Below are 27,690 nucleotides of genomic sequence, written 5' to 3'. Positions count from 1 at the left end.
GGTTCTGAGAAATATATTGGAGGGAAAAGAAATACAGGAAATTACGAGGGCAATAAAGTTTCATGTATCTAATACAGTCTGTCTATTATCAAAGTGATCATATTTCTTTAATCTGAGCTGTAACTCCTGTATAATATTTTCCAGCCGGTCATGTATGTAAGAAGGATGAGCGTGATGCCAGAGCTTTTAATGACCCTAACCTTTATTTTGAAATGTTCCACCATGTGAAGTATAGCCTGCTATAGTGCATGTGTTTCATTCACTGCTTCATATCCATTTTAGTTCATCATTTGGCATCTGTTAAATCCAGAGGACTCAGTCAGTGTCATCCTTTTTTTTTTAAGTATCGTGATTTGTTTTAAGCCTTTGCAGTCAATCATTTTGTGTAAAAAAAAAAAAAAACACACACACACATAACCACAAGCTAATACCCCCCAGCATGCACCATCATCCCACTGCACACACACTCAAATAAAGCATCGCCACAAGCTCCTTTTTCCCCACTTTACGAGAAGTTTAGACAAAGTTCCCTCCTTACACTTGGAGGCTTGTGTCTTGCAGAGAGAGCCCATCACAAAGCGTCAGCTAATCTGGGAGATGGCAAAGAGGGGACATGGGTTTGACAGGGGCTCGCTCGCTTCATAAGCCTGCCATTAACACTAATCCCTATGGGTGACGAGCAGAGGAGGGGCAGTGGTGAGCGGCGGGTGGCGAGGGGAGGGACAAGACAGCCAGTAAATATCAATAACAAATAGGAGATGTGGTGGTATTAGCCCCCTCCGCCCAGTTCCACCAGCGCCACCACACCCTCATCCCAGCCCAGTTTGGCCCCCATGTCTTTATCCTTTATCTTGCAGGGATTGGGCTGAAGTTAATCTCTCCAGCCGTTATGACAGTCAATTAGCAGAGAAGAATGTAGCCGGACTCAAGATGCTTGAAAGTGAAATGTATGGGGGTTCATGGGGTGCGTTTGTGTGTGTGTGTGTGTGTGAGTTTGGTATCGAGGGGTGTGTGTGTGTGTGTGTGTGTGTGTGTGTGTGTGTGTCTGTGGAGAGATGTTCCACAATGACAACTATCTCTCTGTCCGCCCCCCTGGAGAGCAGATGGGATATGAGCCTGCCAATGAGACAAGAAGAAAGAGTGGTGTGTGTGTGTGTGTGTGTGTGTGTGTGTGTGTCAGTCATGCATATGCACGCACACATGCATAAGGGCGCTTGTGTGTATATGTGTGTGTGAGTGTGTTTTTCTGTGCATTCAGTGCAACAGTGTGTTAGCATAGTTCCACAGTTGTACAACAGAGTTGATGAGAATACATTTACTGAAGCGGCTGCCTTGTTAAAATCTGACGCCCATAGGAGCAAAATACACACGCAATATGTACATCAATTGTTAAATCAATAGATTATGAATTAGCCTTTTTTAAAATGTATTACTTTTGTTTGCTTTTTCTCCCATAGATTTAAAGATTTCCATAAAAGTTGGGCCATTGTCAAGGACACAAAAACTTATTGTTACATCATTATATTTAAAATCCCATCAAATGATAATTAAGGTGTAGATTCACTAATCAGACCAATCAACCCAAACAAATATTCATTCAATCATATTTCATGTAAGGAATCATGTCTGCATCCACTGGCAGGTTATGTAGCTGAACGCAGCGCCGCAGACTCTTTAAAGTGTTCCTTAAAACAGCCATATTTTCTATGACTTTTTCTACAAGTTTTTAAAAAACAAATTCTGAAAACTGCCAGACTTGGCTGTGAATTGAAGATAGGTTGCAGTTTAGCTTTAGGGCTGCTGCGATTTCTTCTGTTCCCACACTTTTGAGGTAATATTACGATCAATAGCAGCTGAGTGAGTGATCTAACAGCAACAGATGGGTGATTTTGGTGTCTGTGTTCTCATTATTTAGGAAGTAGGTTTGCCAGCAGGGCCAACGCATAAAAACTTGGTGTAGACTTTTTAATCAAACCTTTTCTTTTAATACTTTTTTAGACACGGTATGTATCACTCCTGTTTGAAAATGTTCTGTACAGTGGAGATATAAGAGGAGAAGACAATTAGATTTAAGGATGCAGCTCACCATATTTTTTCCTTATCTATTCATCTGCTGAATATTTCCTGTATTAATTTACTGAATCACTGCTCTATACAATTTCATTTAATAGTGACAAATAATAATCTTGAACTCTAAGGTGACATCTTCAAAGGTTTTGTTTGAACCAACCAACAACACAAAAGTAAAGGATATCCAGTTTATTATCATAAATTACCATGAAAAGCAGTAAATTCTCACTTTTGAGATGCTGAATTCAGAGAATGTTTGGCATTTTGGCCTCAAAAACACTAAAGGCCTTCACACAAAATGACACAAAATTGCAAAATACACACCTGCGAATGTTTTGCATGAAACAGTTCACACTGTGACAAGAGAGTCCACACAAAAGATGTACTTCTTCTTAAATTAAGGTTAAATCAAAGAACAATGGAGTGGCAATAACAGCAAAGTCAACAATGTAAGCGATGCATGGATGTGTGTGTGTGTGTGTGTGTGTGTGTGTGTGTGTGGAGGTGTTGAAGGTGCAAAACCAAAAGGCAGCAGTGCAGGATGGATGTTTCCTGCAACACGTGGGGTAGCTTTTATGGCGTGAAAGGCCCAGGTGAGCTCAATCAAGCCAACACCCCTCCATGTCAGCCACTCACCTGATGAGGTCATCCTCCAAGACCAAGGGAGGGGTGTCTAAACACTGGCACAGATGCAAATATTCGACACTTGCAGCACTTGTTAAATAAAGGTTATGACGGGAACAGATTCGCCGGGAGCGAGGCAAGTTTTGCGACTACTACCAGTCAGTCTGTCTGGGGTTAACTGTTGTATAGCCTGAGCTACTGTCAGTTATGTTATTGACGAGTCCCTAAGTCCTTTAAGCGAATGCTCCGCGTCAATTTAGGTTCCTTTAGATAAACTAAATGTCTCAGGTTTTTATTGTGAAAGGTAGGAATGTAAGTGGAAATGCGCTGCCTTTGTCAAGGTTGACGGAGTAATAAAGTTTGCCGTCTTGGTTCTGACTGTGGAGCATACATGTTGTTTTATACTCTCATAAGTACAGACGCAGCATGGTTGGTTGATGCCATTATTTGTGGTGCAAAAGCTCAGAAATATCAGCCTCATTCTGCAAAAAACAAAGTCACTTTTTCCCACTAATTTTTCATGTTCAGTGTGAAAGTACTGATGACAAAGAAACCCCAACACTTTGAGAGAACGTGAATTTATTTTACGGGAAAAAACTACATCCCTGGTGTTGCAAAAATTTGCCCCAACTCCCCCCATTTTTTTGACACTCAAATACATACAAAACAACAAAAAAACAAACAAAGTACAGTACAAAAACCGTAGGAAGAAGACAAAAAGCTGTGTTCTATTATTATTTATTATTATTGCTTGTTAGTTAAATTGTTTATTTGTGTTGATTTCTTGTCAGCGTTCTGTTGTTGTTGGTAATTAATACGATAAAAATAAATTTAAAAAAAAATAGCAAATAAAGTAAAATAATAATTATAAAAATTATTTTAAAAATTATTTTTTTTGTGGGCAAGGGGGGGGGGGCACCAGAGGAAGGTGCCAAAGGTGCCAAATGTGCTATGTTCACCACTGCAGGTTCTTAAAACAGGTGCCCTTTAATTTTCTGATCAAGTAGCCGACTGATTGACAGTTCTTATAACATTAAAACCTAAAGACAGTACTTACATACTGCTTAGATAAAAAAAATAGGCTTACTTGGAAGAGAGTAACACTGACAGCAACTTAAATCATTCAGCATCTACATCAAATTCTAAAAACAACTATTTCTGGGAAAAGAGCTGAAAGCGTCATTGTAAGCTTGTTTACCTTTTAGGATGCTTGTGAAACAAACAGTCGGTGGTGGAGCCCAGACTCTGTCCCGGGCCTCCAGGGAGAGGTTAGGGCAGCCACCCAGGTGCCCTGAACCAGAATGAGAGGCTAAACTGGGCCGCAGGATGCCCCCGGTCCCTTGAATGCCTCTCCCAAGGCAGAGAGGATCCGGAGGCCAGCCCAGCATGGTCCAAAACTGAGCCCGAGTCAGCCCAGGGGAGCAGGACAATAGCCAAGAATGTGTTCATATGGTAATGCAATCAACATCAAATCTAACTAGAACAGATTTCGGGTTGTTTTTTTTGTTTATTTATGGTGCTTTTTTGAAGTTATAAAGGCGCACATACTCTCATGCCCATAAACCCTGCTGAACTGAGCGTAAACATCGCCGTATACATATATATAAGCAGGCTTTCCCACACACACACAAACACGGGAAAAAACACACACAGGAGCAGCAGCAGTAGCAGCTGCACAAGTCTTTGGGTGAGTGCACATCTGTTAGACTGGCTTAGTACAGTGAAACTGGCTGTTGACAGCAAATGTTTTCACTAAAGCCCACATTGTGAGTTATTGTATATGGAGGCTGCTGTGCAGGGAAAAGGACAAATTCATTTATGCTCTTTCTTTCTGTCTCGCTGTCAGTCTTTGTCTCTCGTGCAAGCTCTCTCAGTCTCCCTCTGGTTTTCCTTTCATCTGCTGCCCGTTTGAGGCGCACTGGTCAGCAAGTTAAATCAATTATACCTCTAGCAGTTGAAATACTTGCAGCCATTTGAAATAAATGCTTTGCCCAGGTATCTCTTTTAAAATCCCCGTTTCCAGAGGGGAGACGGCAGGTCGAGGCCACATAACTCAGACAATCTATCAGCGCCAGCTATAATAGCCTCTCTTCCTTCTAATATCAAAGCACTGAATGGTCACAATGGCAGAAAGGCATGTTTGTATGTACCTAAGATGTGGATTGTTGTGATTGTATGATTGATTTGAAACCCAGTGTTCTTTCCTGTGAGTCAGAGTATTTGTGTGTAGGCAGCAAATGAAAAATACCAGCATGTAGTGATGGGAACAAAACGATCTGACCCTCAACCTTCCAATCTTTTTAAGCGTGTTTCCATTCAGAGGTAGCTTTCAAAGCGTTGACATTCAATGGTATGATTACTCAGATGGTGTGTGTGTGTTTGTGTGTGTGTGCGAGGGGGGGGTTGAGGGATACGTGGGTGTGGTTGTCGATGTGTAGGTGTGGACTTTTTATGCATGTTCGCGTACTAATCACCTGTAGGCTGCTGGTTGCAGGGTGTTTGTGTCGAGGGCACCAAACAGGCCTTTAGAGCGAGGTTGAATGAGCAGCAGAGTCACACACACACTCGCACACACACACACCCACGTAGCAGCCAAGTCCAAGCCAGAGCCGAGCCAAGACTCTGTGTTTAGAACAAGAAAAACACTTTGTTTACGCTTTAGGGCCCTTCACTGCTCAACCAGTGAAAGAGGGAAATCAACTCATCCCTGGTTCCCTAGCCACCGCCGCGTCGTCAACAGATGAAGTCAGCATCTCACACCCAACAGATGGGGCGCAGGGAACAGCAGCCTACTTTACCAAATGGACTTTTCTTTTCCCTGTTTCCCAATCTACTAATCAATGCTCGTCGTCTGCGAGATGGCACCCGGAGCTGCAGGCGGGAGGTTAGGAAGTTGCCGGTTGAAGCAAAAGCGTGATTGTGTTTTTTTGAGGTGTGTGTCGGCGCTCGCCGCAGATCTGAACTGGGTGAAGAAAAATAAATATCACTTATTGTTCAAAAGGAAAAATGTCTTTACTTGGAAATAATCCTGCAGGGCTCGGTGGAAGTGCATCTGTGGCAGGGGATGTTTAATATCAGATGCTGCTTATTTGAAATTGTCTTGCTTTGGTGAGATCAGAGCATCCAGATGATAAGGACACGCCCACCTAAACGCCCTCAATCAGATGAACAAACAACTCTGGCTCCAGAGGAAAAAGAAAAACACACACACACACACAATCTATTTATTTATTTTTTATCATTTATCCTTTAAGTCGTCTGGTTTTTTGTCCGTATAATTCCTTTATTCTTCACACCCAAATCAAGTGCCTCTGTGCGCAGCAGATAAATAGGAATTCCAAACTCCAATGGTTCATTTGTCATGGTGTGAATTCCAAGAGTGGAATCTAGAAATAGCTCGAGTGTTCAAGCGCGGTTGTTGCCTGGGGCTCGGTGGCATGTAGGAGGCTTTGGTGATATTTGCTTTTTGCATATTTTCTACTAGGGGGCTTTTTTGGAAGGGAGATATGCACTTTTCCCATTGCAAACATTGCAAAAAAAAAAAAAAAAAAAAAACACACAGAGAAAAGATTTTTTGTGTGTGTTCTGAGCTGCACGTTGTAGGAGGCTTTGCCCATTATTTTGGTATGACATTACAGTTTTAATTGAATTGAATGCAATTTATTCTTAAGAAAACTTTTAATTAAGTGCCATATGGACAGATTGTGGAGTAGTGGCCTCCATGATATTCCCTTGGGGACATTTGCTGCATAATTAAGAATATGAACTGTAATGACACAGTGAGATTTAATGGAAACTTGCAGTCTAAATAGGCGACGTTGGAAAGCCATTATTACCCAGCCAAAGAGGGCTTAGTAGGGTTCTCAAGGGACAGCGGGCTCCCCAGAGTGGAACCCTGGGAATAGAAAACCCTAGAGAACAAGAAGGGAAGTAGGGGAGAAGGAAGTGAGGAAGTAAAGCCCCTGCTCTACAGTGCTCCTGTCTTCAAATTGCAGGGATTGTTCAGATTTTTTCTACATTAGATATCAGATGTGGTATCTATACATGGTCATTAGCTGAGGATACAGTGAGGAAGCAGGAGCTTTCACAGCTTTCGCCTCCTTAAAAGCACATTCAGGCTGAATGACTGACTGCTAACAGCCAGTTTACTGACTACTAATTTTGGTTGCAGTTAGCTAGTATTCAATAATAATTGTAGCTACAATGATGTCACCCATTGGTTTGTGGACTCGAAACCTCAAGTTCGGCATTTTGGCCATCCCTATCTTGGTTTTTCGGAGCCAGAAGTGACCTTATTTGGACGAGAGGGAGGAGCTGTGAAGGGGCGATGGGTGAATCTGACTCACAGACTGTAGCAATGCCTCGTAGACATCCTGTCACTCAAGCCGCCCTGCCCTTAAATATGCGTAACTTTAAGCCTTAATAAAATGTACAGGACAGATGAACAGGTGAGTTATATAAAAATTCACTCTATATACAGTTGTCATGAACGGGTAAATTAGCTAAAGAGACCAAAATTGTTTTTCGCGCCAGGCAATGTTTATTTCTGCTTAAAAGTCAGACATGGGGTCTATGGGGACTGACTCGCTTCTGGAGCCAGCCTCAAGTGGCCATTCGAGGAACTGCATTTTTTTTGGCACTTCGCTCCCAGAGGTTGCTGCTTGTAATGTATGCACCAATTGTTCTTGTGCTTGTGTTTGATTTTTGATCTCAAATGTCTTTTCTGATGGTCATTATTTTTCCCTTTTGTATAGGTTACATGTTCGCAAAGTCACTACAACAGACTTGTCTTTGCATTAGTTGGTGCCCTTTTAAGCATTTTGCATTTGTTTTTGTCCATTTTCTTTGACTTAGTATGCAATTGCACTACATCTAAAATTAGCCTTCTGTTCACTCTGAACACAATCTTGGGACCCATCAGCTATCGACTGACAACAATAAAGCCTCTGGGTTGAGGGCCATACTCAAGGCCGATCCGGCGCAACCTGCAGATTACTGGGCCAAGACTTCCTTTTCCATGTGCCTGCCATTTTGGCTAAATCTATAAACAGATATCTGCGTAGGAATTCAGATAGATTTTTAAAAAAGCTAACAGACAGCTAAATCGTCATCAGACGATAGCCAGTTGGTTCCGAGATTGCATTTCGGCTAATGTGTTCCGCCTCCTCACACAGACTACAAATTGACCAGTGACAGAAACCAAAATATTTCTGATACCCAAATCTTGTCCTGTCGCCTACAGAGTCTGCATACACATGCAAATATCTGCTCACAGAGATTACTCTTGACACTGAAGCTACAGTAGATATTGCTAAGACCAGTTAACTTGAAGGATAGTTTGGATTTCTGTAGTACGCTGTATTGAGATTATTTTTTATGCATTACCTTGCCATCAGGAAGCCCTGTCTTTAGGTACTACATTTGCTCAACCTTAGAACTTTAACATTTTAAGGGTTGTGTACAGCAGTGCTCTTCAGCAAGTGTCTCATTTGTTTAATTGGCGGTGGTTTCAAAGGTTTTATCTAGTGACCAGAGGTCTCGTTTCTAAAACACTATATAGGATCCATACTTACTCTAATAAATTATGATTACGGCAACTTCTGATCAAACCATATCAATTTCAGCCTTGAAATAACAACTTCTGCCTAGGCCCCCCCCCACTTCTTGTTTAAACCCTGCCAGTTTGGAGTACAGATACAGATACAGATAATTTAGTTGGTTAAACAGATACAAATACAGATACAGATAATGGTGTACTCGCTCATCCCTAACCTGCAGGCAATGGTCCCTTTATAAATCACAGCCTTATCAACCTTATATCTCGTCCTCTACACATCCACATTCAACCATAAATGGTCAAAGCACCTAATGAATGTTAATGCATAGTAATGAGCCTGCTGATCAACGGTTCTCCACAGTAATTAATGGCAACAACTGAGAGGAAGACCAAAATAAGGATAGATATTGTGGTGCCTGTGAATGCGGTGGAGGTTAGAAAGCACACAGTTAATTCTTCCATTCACACAGTCCTCTGGCAGCGCCAGTGCAACCATCATGCAGCATTACGCACGAGTGTCACTGCAGTATTTATACACAGCAATCAGACTGACTGCTTGACATCTGGCCAAAATGACAGTGACAATCAGTGGTATCCTCCACCCTGAGATATAATTTACAAGGCGAACACATTTATTTATTTAAGTTTTGTTATGGTGAACTTGGCCTGCGTTATGATTAGGACTCATAATGAGGATATGGAGCGTAATAATTGTGCAGGAGCTGTCGCTGGCTTTATTTCCAGACTTTTACACAATCCATATGTGCAGGTGGGGAAGATGTGCCGGGTGAGGTGACTGGAGAAGGCAGAGTGTGTGTAGCAGCCAGCGCTGAATCTCCAGTGACAGCACAGTTGTGGTCACTGCAGCAATTTTACACACAAAATCTGTATGAAAAGTAAAATCATACATATATCCACAATAATGTACAACACCGCAAGTTACTGATGCTCTGTTCTACAATCCTTTAATATTTGATGATTATGACCAATGACGATAATTTCATTAGTTAGTTACAATACAGTCTGTCCCTCACCTCTGCCCAACTTTGGGAATGTGATGGTGAGACAGTGCTCTTATTTAACATTTGAGTTGGCTTATATCTTATATCTTTTTATGTTGAAAAGTACTAATGTAATAGCTATGGCTCTCTACAAGCACAAGTACAAATCACACTGCTGGTTTGGATGTTTATGATAATATGAGTCTAAAATTAACATTTAATATCAAGTGAAATTAAATGTGTGAGAGGCATCATCATACAATCTGGCTTCAATTCACCACCTAACCATCTGCGTCACCAATTTCCCCTCTCTCCAAAATCTCCGTACACATGTTCGGTACAGGTGCACACATTCTCCCGTCAAGTTTGTTCCTAAAAATCTTAATTTTGCGTGGGAATTGGCATATGCCTCCTCAGGCCCTGTTTCAAGGACACGTCTTTGGTTGAACAAGCAAGAAAAAAAAACAAGCATGCATCTATGAAATCTTTAACAAAGTGAAGTTATATTTCAGTCTGATCCATCAACTGCACTTTCTGAACCAACAGCTGATCTGCGGTGTGATACAGTGCATGGCACAGTTTTCATTTTCTTACTACTTCCTATGTGTGGAAATACAGAGATTGTATGGATTAGAAAATTTAGTGCCAAAAGAAAGGGCTGTCTGTTGGCAAGGTAAAACTTCATAAATACAGTATACTCAATATAGCATCTACTGAGACTGATATAGATTTTTTTCTTTTAGGTGGCTAAAATAAGTTTTGCTGCTGCTCCTGTCCACAACAGTTCATTGCTTAGCTTCTGTGTTTGGCTTCTCCAAACGGGGTTAGCCAAGTGACATCTTCCACAGATAAATTTGTACATTTAAGACTTGTCATTTCTGTATGTAGACTTAACTTGTACAGCTGCATCAATCGAACGAGACTCCGATATCTGAACATCTTGAATCTTCAGTCACTATTTTTCTTGAATTTAGCTAGCTAGGGAGCTATGTAGGAAAAATATGTCCTTATTCTAAATCCTAAAATGTGATGTGTCAGCTATTCCTCAAATTGGGGAAATGGCTGTCAAAGGACAGAACGCAGACCTTTTTGAATTAGGCTGGGATGATGATTTGAAGATCTGAAACCAAGCTAATACAATTATTGTATTGTACATAATTCTTGGGTTAGGCTCTGACTATTGCCAGAACACTTTGGCTATTACCTTCTGAATCTATTTCAATCATCTTACAATTCAGGGTTATAGTTACTGTGCATCTGCAGTCATTAGAACGAGTTCTGGGGGACTGAGTTTAGTTGGATCATTTCAAAGTTCTGTAAGCTTGAAGAAAGGTATTCACACATCCAACTGTCTGAGATGCAGGTGCGTTAAAAAATATCACTCGAGTCTTTGAACTGAAAATCCCGCACACTGCTTTTGCTCAGTTTCACAACTTGTCCAAGGTTCAAGGTTCTGTAAGCGTCTTTCAGTGCATCAATACAGCAGCAAACTACCATTTGCAACTTTTATGTGCGTTGTAATCCAAGCTTCTCTGTGGTTCGCTGTGGTAAACAGGTCCAGCCACACATGCATGTTAGTCCATGTGTGTATCCCACTTACTAACTAATCGCCACCACTTTGCACTGCACTTGTACAGCGGTTACTGCTGATATCGGGATGTCATGATCGCAGAAACGTAACGCCCACCCTCCAGTTTAGCTCTGTTAGCACTGTTGCTATTGTTTAACACTGTTAATGGAGTTAGCACCGTTAGCTGCTAACAGCTACCTCAGCCACCTCTATGTTGTGAACCATGTCCAGACAACTGACGCACTCAGGATTTTGCAAAGAGCCCCCTTCAGCAGCTACAGTGTAACAAAAGCTTTCATGTTAAGACAGCAGTTTAGTCTAAATGTCTTAACTGTGTTTGGTTTCTCAACATTTGGTTCACAGAAAACACTATGTGGTATAAACAGGGAGAGGTTAGACGACGGAGGAATATTAAGTTAACTGTTCATTACCTAAAAACTTGTTTATGTCCTTTTTGACTTCATTCATGTTGCTGCAACAGTTCACCTTTTGTTCCTGTGACAGTTCAGGCAGCCATTTTGTAATTGTATAAGGACTTATTATTGCCCATGGGAAGGTCCTTGTTCATCACTCTTGCTCACCATTTTATTCCCATGGGACACACAATTTGCACAGCTACTTCAGTGTGAAGGAAACTTGAACATTCACAGTTGCTCAGAGATGAACTCATCAGTGTTTCATGGAAATCTTCAATTGTTGCGGAGCGCTAATAACAGTCAGAGGAGAATACAGAAGGATGAGGCTGCGGATGTCAAGGTAAACTATTTGCTGCGAACAACGCACAGTAAAATAGAGAATTCCTCTGTTGTTAGCACTCAGTGAGGAAACAAAACAAAGAGAACAACAAGTAAAGATGTAAAAAGCCCGCCACTCCAAAGAATGTGGAACTGAGAGAAAAGAGGGGGAGTAGAGAAAGACTGAGAAGAGAGAAAGTGAAAGAGAGGGCGCTGAGAGAGCCAAGGAGAGGGTAAATATGGAGGCCAGATAACAAGAAAACAAAGGCAAAGAGAAGAAAATCAAAAAGTGTGTGTGTGTGTGTGTGTGTGAAAAGGAGAGAGAAATGAAAGGAAGGAAAGACACAGTTAGCCGCCCGCAGAACAGAACAAACTCATTTACAGAGCAGTGCCAGACTTGAAAACAATTATCTGCCATCTCCGTTGCCTCTGTAGAAGAGTAGCCCGTTTTGTGGGGCTCTTTGTTTTTCTCAAGGACATATTCATTATTTCAGATGAGACCCATTTGAGTCTAAATAAAGACTTTCTCTCCTCTCTGTCAGATTCACTGGTGCTGTGATGTTGCATCTGAGGGGATGTGAAAACACGTTTGAAAAGGAGTCTGATGAAAGCACTTCTATGCCACTAATGCATGTTCATTAAGTTCAAATTCTCTTTTATTTCCACCTCCCTTTTAACATTTGAGTCCGGGTGCTAATATTTGTGTTTTTGTGTTTTTCCGTGTTTGCATGGTGCACAAGTTCTCTTGAAAAACTGAACGTTCGACCAATCGGTGACATCTTTTTCTCTCGCTCGCCGCCCACGACAATAGTCCTCTGTCCAAACGGGCCCTTTGAAAGCGGGCCGCATCTTCTCCTGAGCATGCATGGAAGAGGAAAAGGCTGGCACTAATCACATCCAGACAAAAGACACCTCTGACAAACAGTAAACAAGGAGCCAGAAGTCTTTTATGACTCACAGGGAACACACACATTTACAGAAAGTGTTATTCCTCTCCGGATAAGACGATTTTGGCATTGCAAGAAATAATTTGTGTTTGTAGCCTCCTCGTTCCCTCTTAAGGTCATGACGCCAAACACAGATGGAATCAAACTGACATTGAGGACGCCGTGGAAAAATAACCATGCGGGTCTCGGGTCCCATCTTACCTGCTCGGGGAGGCTGTCTCGTCTCTGCTGAAAGACCTCTGTGTGTGGAAATGAAAGAGGAGGGTACGCAGACAAACAAACACACGAAACACACACACAAGCATGCAAACACAACACACTTCAAATGGCCTTCGAGAGTGCTGCATTCCACATTTAATTGGAAGCGAAAAAATCCAGCATACAGCACCCTCCAAAGTAAACTTCTCACAGTGGCGAGCCAGCCAATCATGCGGGGAGGCCAGGTCTCAGGGGCCCCGCCCTCCAGAAATAGGCACAGATAACCTATTGTTAGAGCTCAAACAGTGGTCACACACACAGATGACCTCACACACAAAAACACATATTCAGAGTAGCTCTGAAGCCGGCTGCAAACATGTCTGGATCTGAGGTGCGGCAGGTACTGCAAGTGTTTTCGCAGCTATTTAATCCCACAAATTGTACACACAACTAATGGCTCGGAGTGAAAAGCAGAGCAGAGAGCGACAGTGAGAAAAGGGGCAGTTGGGCTGGAAGAGGGTAAAAATAAAGGCATCCTTTGTAACTGTGGTTTAACAAACGTAATACCACATTCATAAAGATGTGCTTCCTCCCCTCACACACACTTTTAGGACGCGAGGGAGACAAATATTGAGGGATAAATTTGTATTCTTTGATTCACACGTATTAATGCGACGTGACGTTTGCACTGTAACATCAAAATGACAGCAGGTCTGCAAACCCATGTGGGAAATTTGACGACTTTGATCTGAGCTTGTGTGACTGCAACCCCCGTCACGAAAAATAAGAAGAAAGAAAACAATTTAATTTTCAACTGGAATTGTATTACATTTATGTGCATAATTATCTAAATGTTAATAATCAGTTTGACATTTCTTCAGCGCCTAAAAGACAAAATCAACTCCGTGTTGCTGTTTCAGTTATTCACCCATATTTCCCATAATTTAGGGCATTTGTTTTTGTTCCGACACTGCTTTTTTTTTTTTTCTTAATGCACGATTTAAACTCTCACGCTCGGAAATAAATAAATGTGTCTGAATCCAATCTGGATTAAAACATTATAATTGTGAGCATTTATCCCTGAAAATCCACATCTGAATTTTTAAGAGGATGTGAGCACTAGTTTTTATTTAACGCAAACACACACAGGGGGGACATCTGTGCTGAACGCTGACCAAATCTGCGGCGACTTTGCTCACAATACAATTTTGTTGGAAGTGTTAGAATTTGTTTCAAGTTGATGGCACAGCCTCCATTTTGAGTTGACTTTGATATCATTCTGCAAACAGTGAAATGTCTGGATAAGTGTTGCGTTTAGGCCAGCCATCTGTACCATCTCCAACTCCAGAGCAGTTACATGCAGAGCGCCCTCGAATTAGAGGGGGAGAGACGGCGGCGGCGTTTTAAATGGTTCACTGCTGGCATCTACTGGAGAAACGGAGGAACCCGGGCGCTGAGGCAACTCGGCCGACCCTCACTGTTCACTCTCCTCTCCCTGCTCTCCTCTTCCAAGTGGATGATTAACTCCACAGATGAGGCATCACCTCCGATTCAAGCATCATACGTACCATGAATAACAGACATTATGTGGTTTGGCAAAAAGGAAAAAAAAAAAAGCGAGACACGTACTTAATCATCAGCAGTTTTGCCAAAACTGACAGATTTCCTGATGAGGACTGGTTTCAGCTACAAAGTAAAAAAATGTGGGATGTGTCAGTAAAGTCTAATGCACATAATAATCAGGACTTTCGGATATTGAGTTATACACAATACAAATTTTTAAATTTTAAAGATGCCAGTTTGCCACTTTAAGTACACTCAATCTATACCTGATCAATACAGATTTAATTAAGTAAACCAATTAAGCAAAATGAGTTTTAAACTTTGGATCCAGTGAAGCAGAAAGTGTTGTTTTTCAGATTTTAAAGTGTTGAATTGCAGCTCTATTTCAATATTTGGATGTAAGTTAAAGTAAAGACTAGTTGTATTAGTCACTAGTTACATTTATACAAGTCAGCCTTTTTAAAAATGGCAATGATAGTCATAAAATCACAGGTGTAGATGTCAGAGGGGGACAAAGGGGACACGTTCCCCTCAATTTTTACAACACATGCACTTGTCCCCTGCCAATAAAAACATTAAAGTAGCAGAAGACTTTTATTTGACAAAATTAAAGACATTTAAAATATAATTTGATGCAGAAAAGGCTCAAAAAGGTGCATAAAAATTCACCAGAATGCAGGAAATTAAGTGTTTGGTGCTCATAATTTTCTGACAGAGGATCCCACAACCTTCACATGTACGCCCTTGCATCTTACCACCTCTGTTTTCATTAGAGGCAGAAAAGATGGAATGTATGGGCGATGAATAGATACGACATTTAACAAGAAGTGAAAAATTATAATTGGAAAAATAAATTAAACTTTATATTGCAAGATTAGAAAAACATTTCTCTCTGACCATGAAATGAATTAAATGCTTTCACTGGTGTAGTATAGTCTCAAATTCTAAATGGATGTATGTAACAACTCATAATCCAAAAGATTCCTCTCGGGGAAATAATACAAATAATACCTGCGTGTGTTTACTGTGCTGTATATTTATGTGCATTCGGTATGAGCACACATGGTACTTGACATGTTTATTCACCACAGCGTCAGTGACTGCTATAAATGCTTCACTTTGCCCGTGTCTGAGGTTTATATATATGACAGCGTGCGTTAAAAGTGCAGTAAAAACATAAAGACTGTAAATAGTAACATGCATATGACAAGATTTAACTGTCAGAATTATTTACTGTGCAGCTGCCAAAAGTCTGCTGGGGAATTTGTTAATGTGAGTGTCAAGTTGGGGTGTAAATAGAAAATTAAAGATGATTTGAGTACAATGAAATTTCTATTGTTTCTCTGTCTTCGTTTATATGTGTTTGTTGTTGTGTATGTCACACACACGAGGCGATCAGAAAGCATGTGCGATGGGAAAGATCTCCTGTGTGCAGGAATGTGATTACTGTGATTTTTTTTTTCTTCTTTTGCCGAGCACAATTCTCATCTAATTCTTGTAATTGTTGCCTCATAATATGACACATTTATATCAGCGGGTGCATTCAGCTCCAGCCTGTTTAGGACGCTGCGGATTGAGTTAGAGAGTTCATCCATTACAATAAAGAACAAAGCACTCCCCTATCTGTTTCAGACATTTCTCTCTCTATGATGCTGAGTATGGCTCTGAGGTTGTCAGGGAATTCAGGCAAACAATGTATCGCTTTGAGATATATCAAGAGCTCCACAAAAAGATCCTGTGTTGTTGATAATTTTGAAAGGGAGGGAGAGGAGGAGAGGAGGAGGGGAGGGGGGGTACTGAGACAGAGACAAACTCCAGACAAAAGGGATTGTCTTGATTATTTGTCCGTCAGCGATGTCAGTAGCGTATAATGAACGACGATGGCTCGGAGGATAACGGTGATTGAGATTAGGCCCCGCTGAGAAAGAGAAAGGAAGAAGAGAAAGAGGGGGCGAAAAGAGAGGAGAGAGAAAGAGCGAGGGAAGGAGAGTGAAGAGTGGAGAATAGGGATGTGACTAGACTAGAAGAGAGCTCTGTGATAACTGCCAGCCAACAGCCTGTTTGATCCAGAGGGATGGCAGAGGGATGTAAGGCGTTTGAAGCTGACAATCCCTTTGTGATGATAACACATGTTTTTCAGTGTGCGCGCTGATCCTCCCTCTCCTATTGTATTATGGGCAGCAGACGGCAGCTACCTTTAGGCCCAGCGTGGTTATGAGCAGCTGTCGGCATTGTGGGAAGTGCTGCTAATCTGCTTCAGTATCTTTAGCCCCTCGTTTAGCTCTTTGATCCTCTCCCATTATGCCTCCCTTCCCATCACAACCAGGGAGTGAGCTTGGCAAAGCTGTGCTGGAATGTTGGGTAGATAGAGAGAGAGGGAAAATACACAAAGCTCCCATCAGAGGCTCGTCTATTAACAGATGTTTCTTACCGTTTTTCCATGTGCGTCTCTCTCGGAGCTATTACACCTGTCACGGCTAGTCAGACGGACAGACAGAACAAGATCGAAATCTGCCAAACCCTTCATTTGTTCTCCATCACTCTATTCAGGCTTTAAGTGCAGACCCAGAGGTTGTGGTTAGGGGCTCAGTGGTGAACATCATCTCAATTCCTTTTCAGCTTCTTCCCACAGTTGCAAAGCAGGTGGACGACACAGAGGATCCAATTTGGGTGCATCAATGGTGCTCAGTCATAGTAGTTTGCCACGAGTGCACAAGGCAAACAACATGATTTTTTAGTCACAGGGGAAGAGCACGCCTGCTGCACCGTTAAGACACAGGAGAGGATTTACAGTAGTGATTTACATTGTGGGTGGGTAGAGTAGAAGCTGGTGTCGGCCATGACTCACATCACCTCTTTTCTTTCCCTCCTCTTTTTAGGCAGTCTGCTCCGTGCTATAACGAGTCATTGTTAAAAAGTTAACTCCTGTCTTTGTGCAGGAGATACAGGATTGCCACAAGCATGAGCACACATGGAAGGATTACTGAACGGTCCTACTGGGCACAGGCTCAGAGACCCAAGTGTAAGGGGGAGCCCTGGTCCTAACTTGCAAAATTAACTCAAATTAACATGTACTGACCAGAAGGAGATTCAAAATGACCACAAAGAGATGCAAAGGAACTGCAAACAGGCACAAAATAACTACAAAAAGGGACAAACCACCACATATAGACACAAATGACCAAAAAAAAACACAAAGTGACTCCATAAAGACACACAACGATGACAAAGAGACACAAAACCACAAAAAGATGCATTACAACTACAAGGAGAAGCAAACCACAACACAAAATGAGGCTAAACAACTATAAAGTGTGTGTGTCTTGCTCATATGTAGAAGAGGTAGGGGGGCCTATGTGTATCTGTGCCCAGGGGACTATGGTCTGATAATCTGTCCCTGTAGATACAGCACCTTGAATTAGAAATGTACATGTGATTACTATGTTGCTTGTACGAGAAAAAGTGTCCATCTATCTTCTTAGGCTGTTCTCACAGTAAGAACTTTTCCAGGGGTCCGAGAACCCTTTGAGGAACTTCATCTGTGTTTACATCAAAATGTCCCGGTTCAGGCAGGTTAGTTTTTAATATTTCCTGAGAATTTTTCAGGGAGGGGCTTTAACTCAGGCCAGGAACCACGCCAGGCTTTGATGCCAATTTTCGCTGTGGCCAAACAGCAGAATTTGGTCTGTCATGTGATGCCATGTGTGCCAAAGAGACATTTTCCCAGAGACATGGTGCAAGAGATGTCTGTGAATCAGTGGATGAATTTTTTGAGCGCCATAACCCTCACGAAATAACTCCAGTATCGAGATTTGACCCATTTGGTTAGATAACATTTGAAAGTCTAGAGGAGAAACATGACTAAATCATTTCATCCCCAAGTGGAACGCTAAACTGGAAGTAAGTGCTATATCGTAGGCAACTGGACTTGCTTGCGTTTCCTGAAGACATTTTGCCTCTCATCCAAGAAGCTTCTTCAGTTCTAAATGACTGGTACGAAGTTGCAGGCTATAAACCCTGTGTGGGTGGGAACCCTTGCAGAGTCGTAGGGGTCACATGAGCTCTTAGTTTCAGAGTCGTTAAGGTCACAATGTGAGTTGTGATCCACCTGGCCACCATGTGAGTCGTTAGGGTCAGGTGGGACCAGGGGTGGATGGGTGTGAAGTCGTCTGAGGAGGGATCCCAAGACTGCATTATAAACAGAGGGCGTGGCTTACGACACTATTTATCCCCCACCTACAATGCAGTCTTGGGATCTCGGAAGCGAAACGTCTTCAAGAAACGCAAGCAAGTCCAGTTGCCTACGATATTAGCACTTACGATAACCATGACCTGGATGACTGAGAATCTTCACCGATAAACTGGAAGTAGCTGACTCGGCTGATGGAAGTCTCAAGTGCAGTTGCTCTATGGGCCACACAGTGCGAAAGTAGTGCCAATCATCTGGGTGAGGCAATTGAACGTTTTTGGCCTCATGGGCCACCGAGCAACTTTCCTAGGCATGAAAGGGGTCCTGCCTCCAATGCTGTATCCAGTTCTCTTTCTACTGTTTTGCTTTGTAGCTGATTGAGTAACAGTTGAGAGCAGCTTTCAAGATTTTACGTGATAGCTTCCCACCAATTGAACTTGAACTTTGAGGCTCTACCCTCAGGGAGGTGTTGTAGATAATTAAGATACTTCTTCCTTAGATCGATTCCACAGAAATCCAAATTAAGAACTAGGAACCACGATGTGGACAATAAGGGCTTTATGTCCACAAATTTCTATTTAACTACGAGTCATGGACTGAAGGGACCTTTTAGTTCCTGGTAATAAAAGTTCCATGGACTTTTGTTTAAAAGAGACTTATTTTTAAGTCAAAAACACAGCATAAGCCACCGTTTCCTCAAAAATAAAATCAAGCCAAAATGTGGAAAACTGGCAGGTAAATTCTCACAACTTAACTGTTTTGAAGACGTTTCCAGCATCCTCAAAGACTCCTCTTTCCTGCCAGAACCATAAATATTCAGTCCAGTGCTGAAGATTTTCATCCTCATTCCTGCAGACTAAGATGGCATCCAGAGGTGACACACATTTCTTTGCCTTTCTTGTTACAAAACTGCAGGTTTTCTTATCAGCTTCATTTCTCTTCATTTACCTTACATTCCATGTCATGTTTGTGAATAATAAGGTGTATAATTTGCGTGGCAAAAACAATAATGTAAGGCACAAACTGAGGTAGGCAAAACCTACTGTTGAATGTTAAAAATATGAAACAGAGAGGCAATGTCGGCGCAAAAACCTCCAGTACACCTCGCACCACTCCTGCACTGCTTCATTACCAAATATTCACATTCTGCTGTGCCTCTCTTTCCACTTAAGTGCAGTTAAGTTCACTGAGAGTCATCAAAATATCCAAAACAAGGAATGAAAGGTAAGAAAAAAGGTTCCCACCTCCTGCAGCGGTGAGATGGTAGACAAGGGATCCAGCCTAATAGGCTAATTATGACTAAGAAACAAATCAGGTATGAGACAAATGATGGTCTTTTAACAGCTTCGACTGTTTGAGCAAAACAGTAAGTAGTAGCCTATAATGAGACGAGGTAGGTGTTGCGGAGGTGTGTCTGTGTGTGTATCATTGTGTGTGTCAGTTGGGGGTTTGAGCAAGCCGCAGCGAGCGGAGCAGATACAAGCAGCACACAATTAACAGAAACATAAATATCTCGCCGTGCTTAAGCAACCCATTAATCAGATATAAATAGAGCGAAGGAGCCCTTTGTGATTAACGAGGTGAGACTCGCTGCTAATTACTGCTTCCCTCTCCTCTGGTAATTAGGTTGGAGCGTTGAATGGGGATGAACAAGACTGCCCTGACCCCCCCCACACACACACACACACACCCCGCAATTGTTTTGTGTTGCTCTCTGCTCCTCTGTTTGATTGTAGTACGATACATGTGTATGACTGTGTGTGTGTGTGTGTGTGTGTGTGCGTTCCTGTCTCTTTCTCTTGAGTGGTGTGTTATGGGCATTTTTAATTTGATGGCCAAAGTGAGACTGTTACCTGCAATGCACCCATGTGTGAGGCCTTTTGATCTGCATGCGAGGGGAAATACAGTGTTGATATGAAATTGGCCAACTAGAGGTCACGGGGGCAAGGGCACCCTACTACTAAGAAACATATCAGGACCTTGTTGCACCTGTGAGCATCTGTGTAGGTTTGGTTATCCAAGTATAACTTCTTGGCTTAATGCTTAGTTAAAGGGTACCTCCGGTATTTTTCAACCTAAACCCTGTTTTCCCCCATGTTTGTGTCTAAGTGGCTAACAGGAACAACAACAACTGCTCCAGTACTGAGCGAGAGGGGTGCAATCGGCAGCAACAAAACAGGCTGCAATGTAATCACTTGGGGCAATTGTGCACCCTCAATGTGTGTCCATTAAAAGTGCTTGTTTTTGCCACTGACAGGCTCAGATTATTGCTATGGGTGCCTGACAACATTATCTTACAGAGATAGACCTTTGTGTTAAAGAGTAAAATCTTTTTTGTCTGACACAAAACAGCCCCGAAATTGCCATCGCCAAACCCACCAGACTCCCTTTAATAAATTGTAATTTTAGCATGTATAAAGCCAGCATGTTTTTACATCTAACTGATTGAATTACGAGTTTATTTCAACCAAACTAGAGCTGGTGATTGTTGGAACAGTGGGAGGACAAACCAAGATGGCTTTTATGAGTTTTATTTTGTTTCTGTGGACTTTAAAGAAGTGTGTTTTATGATGATAAACTTACCGTTTTTTAAACGTGCAATATGTAATTTTCTGCCACTAGGGGTCTCAAACCAAAACAATAACAGAAGACGGAGTTGGATGACGTCACAAAGTAGCGTGGGATCATGGGAGTTGTAGTTATATAACAGATACAGATCTAATGTTCCTCACTCCATGTAACTGAAACCGACCGTGGCAGTTTTTTTGGCAGAGCGAGCTTCAGCAGCAGAGAAATGCTCATGGACGAGGTATATTACTGAAGTTATATTCACTTTATGCAAATGGGGTCCGTCAGCCGGTGTATCAGCCCGAGCCGATCTGGTACCTAACGTTACACCGGATTGTCAAACTCTGATCTAACTATCAGTAGTAACGTTACTTAGGCTGACCAAATGTCCTCTTTTGCCCGGACATGTCCACTTTTCACGTCCCGTCTGGGGCGTCCGGGGTTTTTTTATAAACTGATTATACTGTCCGGTTTTCCGTGTGTTAAAGTCATAGCTCTCTTTTTTAGCGACTGTCTCGCTAACCTCAGTTATTTACACTCTATTCAGAAATGCTACTTACTTTAGCTGAGCGGTTAGCAATCTGCTAGTTATTTGAGCAAACTGCTAGTTACTTAGCTTTACAGTTAGCGATGGCTTCTCCCTCTCTGCTGCTCTCTCTTGCTCAGTGCGTCTTATGTTTAGCTATTCCTCTGCCTCTTTTATAAATGCAGTTCATTTACCGGCATCAGCTCAGCATTATAGAAACCTATCGTTAGATGTTGTGGTTAGCCAGCCTCCGCTCCACACCGCTCCGCAGCGGAGGCCGCTGGCCGGAGCGCTGGTGCCCCGGCGGGCAGCAGTGCTTGCAATACACTGGTGGAAATGATTAATATTTCGATAACATCAGCCAGATGTTTGCTTACCTGTCTAGTAGAACACACGCGAGGTCGGCGTCGAATTGTAGTCCTAGATTTTCACGAAGCTCTCTCCATCTCGGAAAGGCCACACCAATATTTATCCTTGATTTAGCTCTCTTCTTATCCCAAATTCTTCTGGGATCGCTTGGTTGACCCGTACGTTTCCGTTTTACCGGCTTGTTTACCGGGACAGCTTCGGTGTCAGAAGGTGCAGCAACCGTCAATGCATAATCATGATCCATGACGAGTTAGCTTAGCCTAGCAACAGTAACGTTCATTCTCTGACGTCTCATCCGGTCTGCTTCTTCTTCTTCTCCTTCATTTAATGGCTATGGTAACTGGAGTTACGTCGCCATTGACATGCGACCTAATGACACGGTCCGTAACTGTTATTAATATTTCATATTTATCTGGGTTTGAAAAATTGTTGGAAACATTTCTGATAATCAAAGTACACAACTAAACAAAATATATAATATTGGTTTAGTCGTTTTTAGAAATTTTTATGTGGAAAAACTACATATTATACCTTTAAATGGAGTCTGGTGGGTTTGTTGATGGCGATTCTGAGGCTGTTTTTGGTTAAACAAAAAGGTCTATCCCTGTAGGGATCCCTTCCATTATTTTGTGGTAGAGTGGTAGAATAACAATCTGAGCCTGTCAGTGGCAAAAACCTTTTACTTAAACAGGCACTTTTAGTGGACCTTAATTGACAATGCACAATTGCCATAAGTGGTTGTATTGCAGGCTGTTTCACTACTGCCAGCTGCAGCAGTCTCACTCAATACTGGACCAATTTCAAAAACTGTTGCTGCCACTTGGACAAAATAACATGAGAGGTTCCAGGTTGAAAAATACCAAAGTTATCCTTAAAGTGAGGCAACCACTTGCATATTTTAAGAGAATTTGGGTGGTGGCTGGTGCTAATTTCCACCCCTGGCTTTAAGGCCTGCTACAAAGTCCCTTCTTTAAACAGCCTTTGCATTTTTATACAGAACCAAACAACAGCAGCATCATGCCACGCCAGTGTGTGATTTTAGATGGCATGCCATGTGTCAGCAGCGCTTTTTTAAACAATACCAATGGCATAACACGGCGATAACAACCATTTACCGTCCCCTCATCCTCTGTTCCGAGGGTAAGGAGTTCCCGCACCTCACTGTTAAGCCAATTTACGGACATTTTTTACTACTGTTCTTTTCTTGGAGTTAACTGCAAACTGCTGCTCGCTGCTATTTAAATTTCCAAACAGTAGGTCACACTCATAAGGCATAGTCCAAATGACACACCCTTCCGGTCCATGATCCCGTCCTGACAGCTGTCCCTTTTACACACACGTAGACTCAGCACTGTCGCTACTTCTACTGTTGGCTTAAATGCGAGACTACTCTGTCCCCAAATTCCGCAATTGTACATTTTATTAAGAACAACAAGGCAGAATAACAGCATGAAATTCCCACCTTGAACAGGCAGCGTATACAGGGCTACAGAGGTAGCATGACCTCATTCTTTTATTTAATGCTCTGAATTTCGCATTCAGCTCCTTTAATCGTAAGTGCTATATCGTAGGCAACTGGTCTTGCTTGCGTTTCTTGAAGACATTTCGCCTCTCATCCAAGAAGCTTCTTCAGTTCTAAATCTTCTTGGATGAGAGGCGAAACGTCTACAAGAAACGCGAACAAGTCCAGTTGCCTACGATATCGCACTTACGATTACCATGACCTGGATGACTGTGAATCTTCACCGACAGCTCCTTTAAGTGAAGCTACAAAAAAAAGTTTCTCATTTGCTTGCTTCTTTGTTGAATATTACCATAAAATGATTACTTTGGTGGCTTGTGGGACAATGTAAGCAGTTTGAAGTCATCTTTACAAGTCAGTTTATCGATAAACTGCTAAAATGTAATATAAAAATTTGCTTTTTAACAATTGTGAGTACCTCACCACCATTTATTGGATTTATTATTATGTTTTTAGACCCAAAGAGAAGTTGGGGAAAGAAATCCAACTCTCTCCACTGAGGTTTAAACTCAGCCAATGAGCTTGTCCTGCCTGCAGAGAAATGAAACCAATGAGATTGTTCTACCCGCCTGAAATGCTTGTTGCTAAAATCCCACTCCACAGGGACTTTGCCTTATGAGTTTGGTAAAATGACAACTGTAATGGATGTGCATCACAGCTGTGTCAGCATTTCTCCCAGGCCTCAGCTTCTGACTACCAACAGGCTCACTTCCCTATTCCCAGTCACACACACACACATACACACACTCTGAACTCTGGTGATATACAAGTGTAATCCATTACTACACACTTACACCAATTGTCTTCAGTTGGAAGTGGCTGCTATGACCTTTTTATGGGAAATGAAAATAAGTGGAGGCGCAGAACAGCCGATATTGGATTCTGTTGTTAATTAATGTGTGTATTATCCGGGTGGATGAAGCCGGGGGGAGGAAGTTAATTGAATTACAGTCAGCGAGTTGGATAATGCACTGTTGTAATTGTTGGACTGTATAAGACAGTGCTCACATTAGGGAGACGAAAGGCAGGCCTGATTTGCTTCAAGAGAATGGTAAGAAATTACTTGTTTGGTTTTGGGGGTTGAGGCATGAATGAGTTTCTAATTTTACCCTTGGGATGGCAAACTGTAAACATGTGCACAACTAAAGCCTGTCTGTGCACCCCTTATTTACTTACAGCACTTTGGCAGCACACACACAAACTAATGCGGTACACTATCTCATTTTATAGTAGTTTTCACTGACTAATAGGTCTAACAAAGTTTTGTCTGACATCAGCCTGGAGTCCCCTAGAGCTCACCTAGTCACTTTTTGAATTCATTCCATATCTCAATTATTTAGACTTATTTCTTACATCCAGGCTGTATAACCAAATTTGGTCCTCCACAAAGGAAAACTGGCCCAGGGCTCAATGTGGCAAAGCAATCTAAGCCTTATTTTCAATGTGATATTTTCTTCAGTAAATTTGGTATTTTCCTATTTGCCTTGAAAGAGAGGTTCAATACAAGGCATATCAATGCACTGCTTTTATTTTAGATATAGAAATCTGTTAATAAGTGTTAATATCACAAATAATAAATGGCGAAAAGGATTATTTTTGTACCCTGTGGTGAGCTTTCTGCCAGGTTAAGGGACCTGTGCACATACTTGTTTCTTTCTATGGGATGTGCTGCCATCTTGTGGTCATTTTTGATATAAACTCTCATCAAAATAAACGAATCTTACACTGCTTTCAGTCCCAGGCCAGCTGATTCTGATGGGAAAATGAAATCTCAGGATCTTTCCAGATATAACGCAACCTCACAGCAACATTCTGACATCGTGAAATATTTTAAGATGTCATGTTGCTTGCACTACACCCAAATCTAAAGCAGTAGTGTATTGCCATGCAGTGGGACCTCAGGCCCAGCAGTTGAGTGGTTCAGAGTGAAGCCACTTTATATGCAGGGGTGAGGTTGCCAAAAATAAATAAATAAATGACTTAATGAATAAATTATTATGCCACTGAATGTACCAAACAGTAAAAATAAATGTAGACATTGATGTGACATAAATTGATATTTCTGGTTGAATTTGCTTCTTTATTTAAAGATAAAAAACAAGTGACCAGCTCACTCAGTGTAAAAGTCCATAGTACAGGCAGGCAGTCCAAAAATGTATCTGAGGCACTCTGACTATAGTTAAAAATCATTTACCAATATTAATACATGGATAAACCAACGCATTTTGACTAGAGAGTCTTCATCAGGATGTAAAATGCACTGAAGACAGGTGTGCAATCTAAGAACTTATGTAGGGGTCGTGTGACACAAGTCACATGATATAATGGTGTCGCCCTCCTGGACAAAAATCACATTGAAAGAAATTGCAAATGTAGCTAAATGAAGAAATGTATACTATGAGTAATTCACATATCTAATAACAAGACAAATGTTTAACTGTCTATCTTTTTACATTTATTTCTTGATATTTTCATTTTTTAATACTATTTTTGGGTCATTTAATGGTATTAATTTATTTATCAAGTCATTTATTTAGGTAATTGTTTTTATTTTGGCAGTGTCTGTGCTCCATAACTTCTCACAGGTCACATAAGTAGGACAGTGTGTCAATTTCTGAACAAAGTTGACAAATCTGGATTTGTAATATCACTCAAACCACGTGACATTCAATAATAAATTGGTTTGGGCAATAGATTTATGTTCACATTACAAAGAAACAATGCACCTGTGCAGCCTATATGACTTGTGGTTTTTCTTAGCATACAAAGCCTACTATGAATCTTATACTCTGATAAGCAGATCTGAATACTGAAAAGGCTGAACATAACAGTCACAGACTGAAAAAACAATGCATGTATGAAGTACATGACTTACACAGTATTGTAGGCTACATGTGCAAGACATACAAAAGATAATTTTGAAGGCCTACACATTTTGAGTTACTAATAAAAGATTACAGCACAGATTAATAACAAAAGTAACTCACAGACAAACAGTAGACCTACTGCATGGCCTCATTCACACATGGACAGGTTGACCAAACTGCCAAAAAAAAAAAGCTCAATATTCAAAGTCCCTCAGGGCTGACTGTCTCTGTGTGGACAACAGCATCAACTCAACAGCTTTGGAGACCAGTTAAACTACAGAATATGACCTTCATAGGATGAACAACTGCACAGCAAGGAATAAACATTAGGTTAGATACACACAGACAGCCACAAAGAGACTTTTAAAAAGCTGGAAATAAACCAGCAACAAAGAGACAAAGAAAGAGGAATATGGTGTATTTGACTCACGTTTTTCTTTAATATATAAGTCCTTTCTTCTTTCTTTCACGAAGTATCCATGTGGTGTGATATCCCAGGGAGAGTAACTGTGGTTGTTGACAGATCTCCTCGTCTCCTTTCTTCAACACAGCTAGCCTTAGCTAACTAGCAGAGTAGGCATTTCCCAAGGCGGCAGACACGTTGTCTCGTCATAGTAGGAAAAATTAGTGAAGTGACATTAGTTGTGCCCAGTTAGTCATGACAGTGAGCCAGTAACAATACCAACACCCTGGAACTAATGCAGGCATTTTTAATGTCGTCATTAACGCCTGTGTTTTTCCTACTAATGTTACAGTGCTACTGTGTGACAAGCCACTATAACACAACTTTAGCAATTCTGGAAAACAAGCTAACTTCACAGGCTGTTTTACTTGATTTATGCTGTGAACTTTACATTATTTATAGGAAGTACTTGTGGCACAATTTCAGAGATTTGTCCGTTCGGCTTTTAGAGGAGGCCATTTAATTTTCTTCCTCTCTTTTGACCTTTCTCCCCTCTGGTAGACTTTGCTACGGGTGCAATCATAGACGTATATGTCTATGGGTGCAATACCGTCTTTGACCGCATCGACTGGTAAAAGTTTACAAGCCGTTTGCCTAGAGGGCGCCGTTTCACTCAATTGAGGCAGAATGAAAAGAGAAGAAGACATGGCCATTACATGGAATGAAGTTTCTTGACGAAGAAACTTATTAAATTTGTTTATTTTAAAAATATTTATATCAATAATTGTTTTCGTATTCATTTTAGTTATTTTGTTGTAATAAAACAGTAGGGACGTGGTGAACTACATGTAACTAAACTAGTAGTTTAGGGACATTTTGCAGTAGCTTGCTACTAGTTCAACTAACGTTACATTTATATTTGCATAGTAATTCATGTAGTTTAATTACTTTTGTGCCATTTTTGTGTACTTAACTACTTAAT

This window comes from Epinephelus moara, chromosome 23 (assembly GCF_006386435.1).
Source record: "Epinephelus moara isolate mb chromosome 23, YSFRI_EMoa_1.0, whole genome shotgun sequence".
NCBI classification, from domain to species: Eukaryota; Metazoa; Chordata; class Actinopteri; order Perciformes; family Serranidae; genus Epinephelus; species Epinephelus moara.
The sequence above is the reverse complement of the archived record's forward strand: the minus strand, read 5'-3'. Positions refer to the sequence as shown.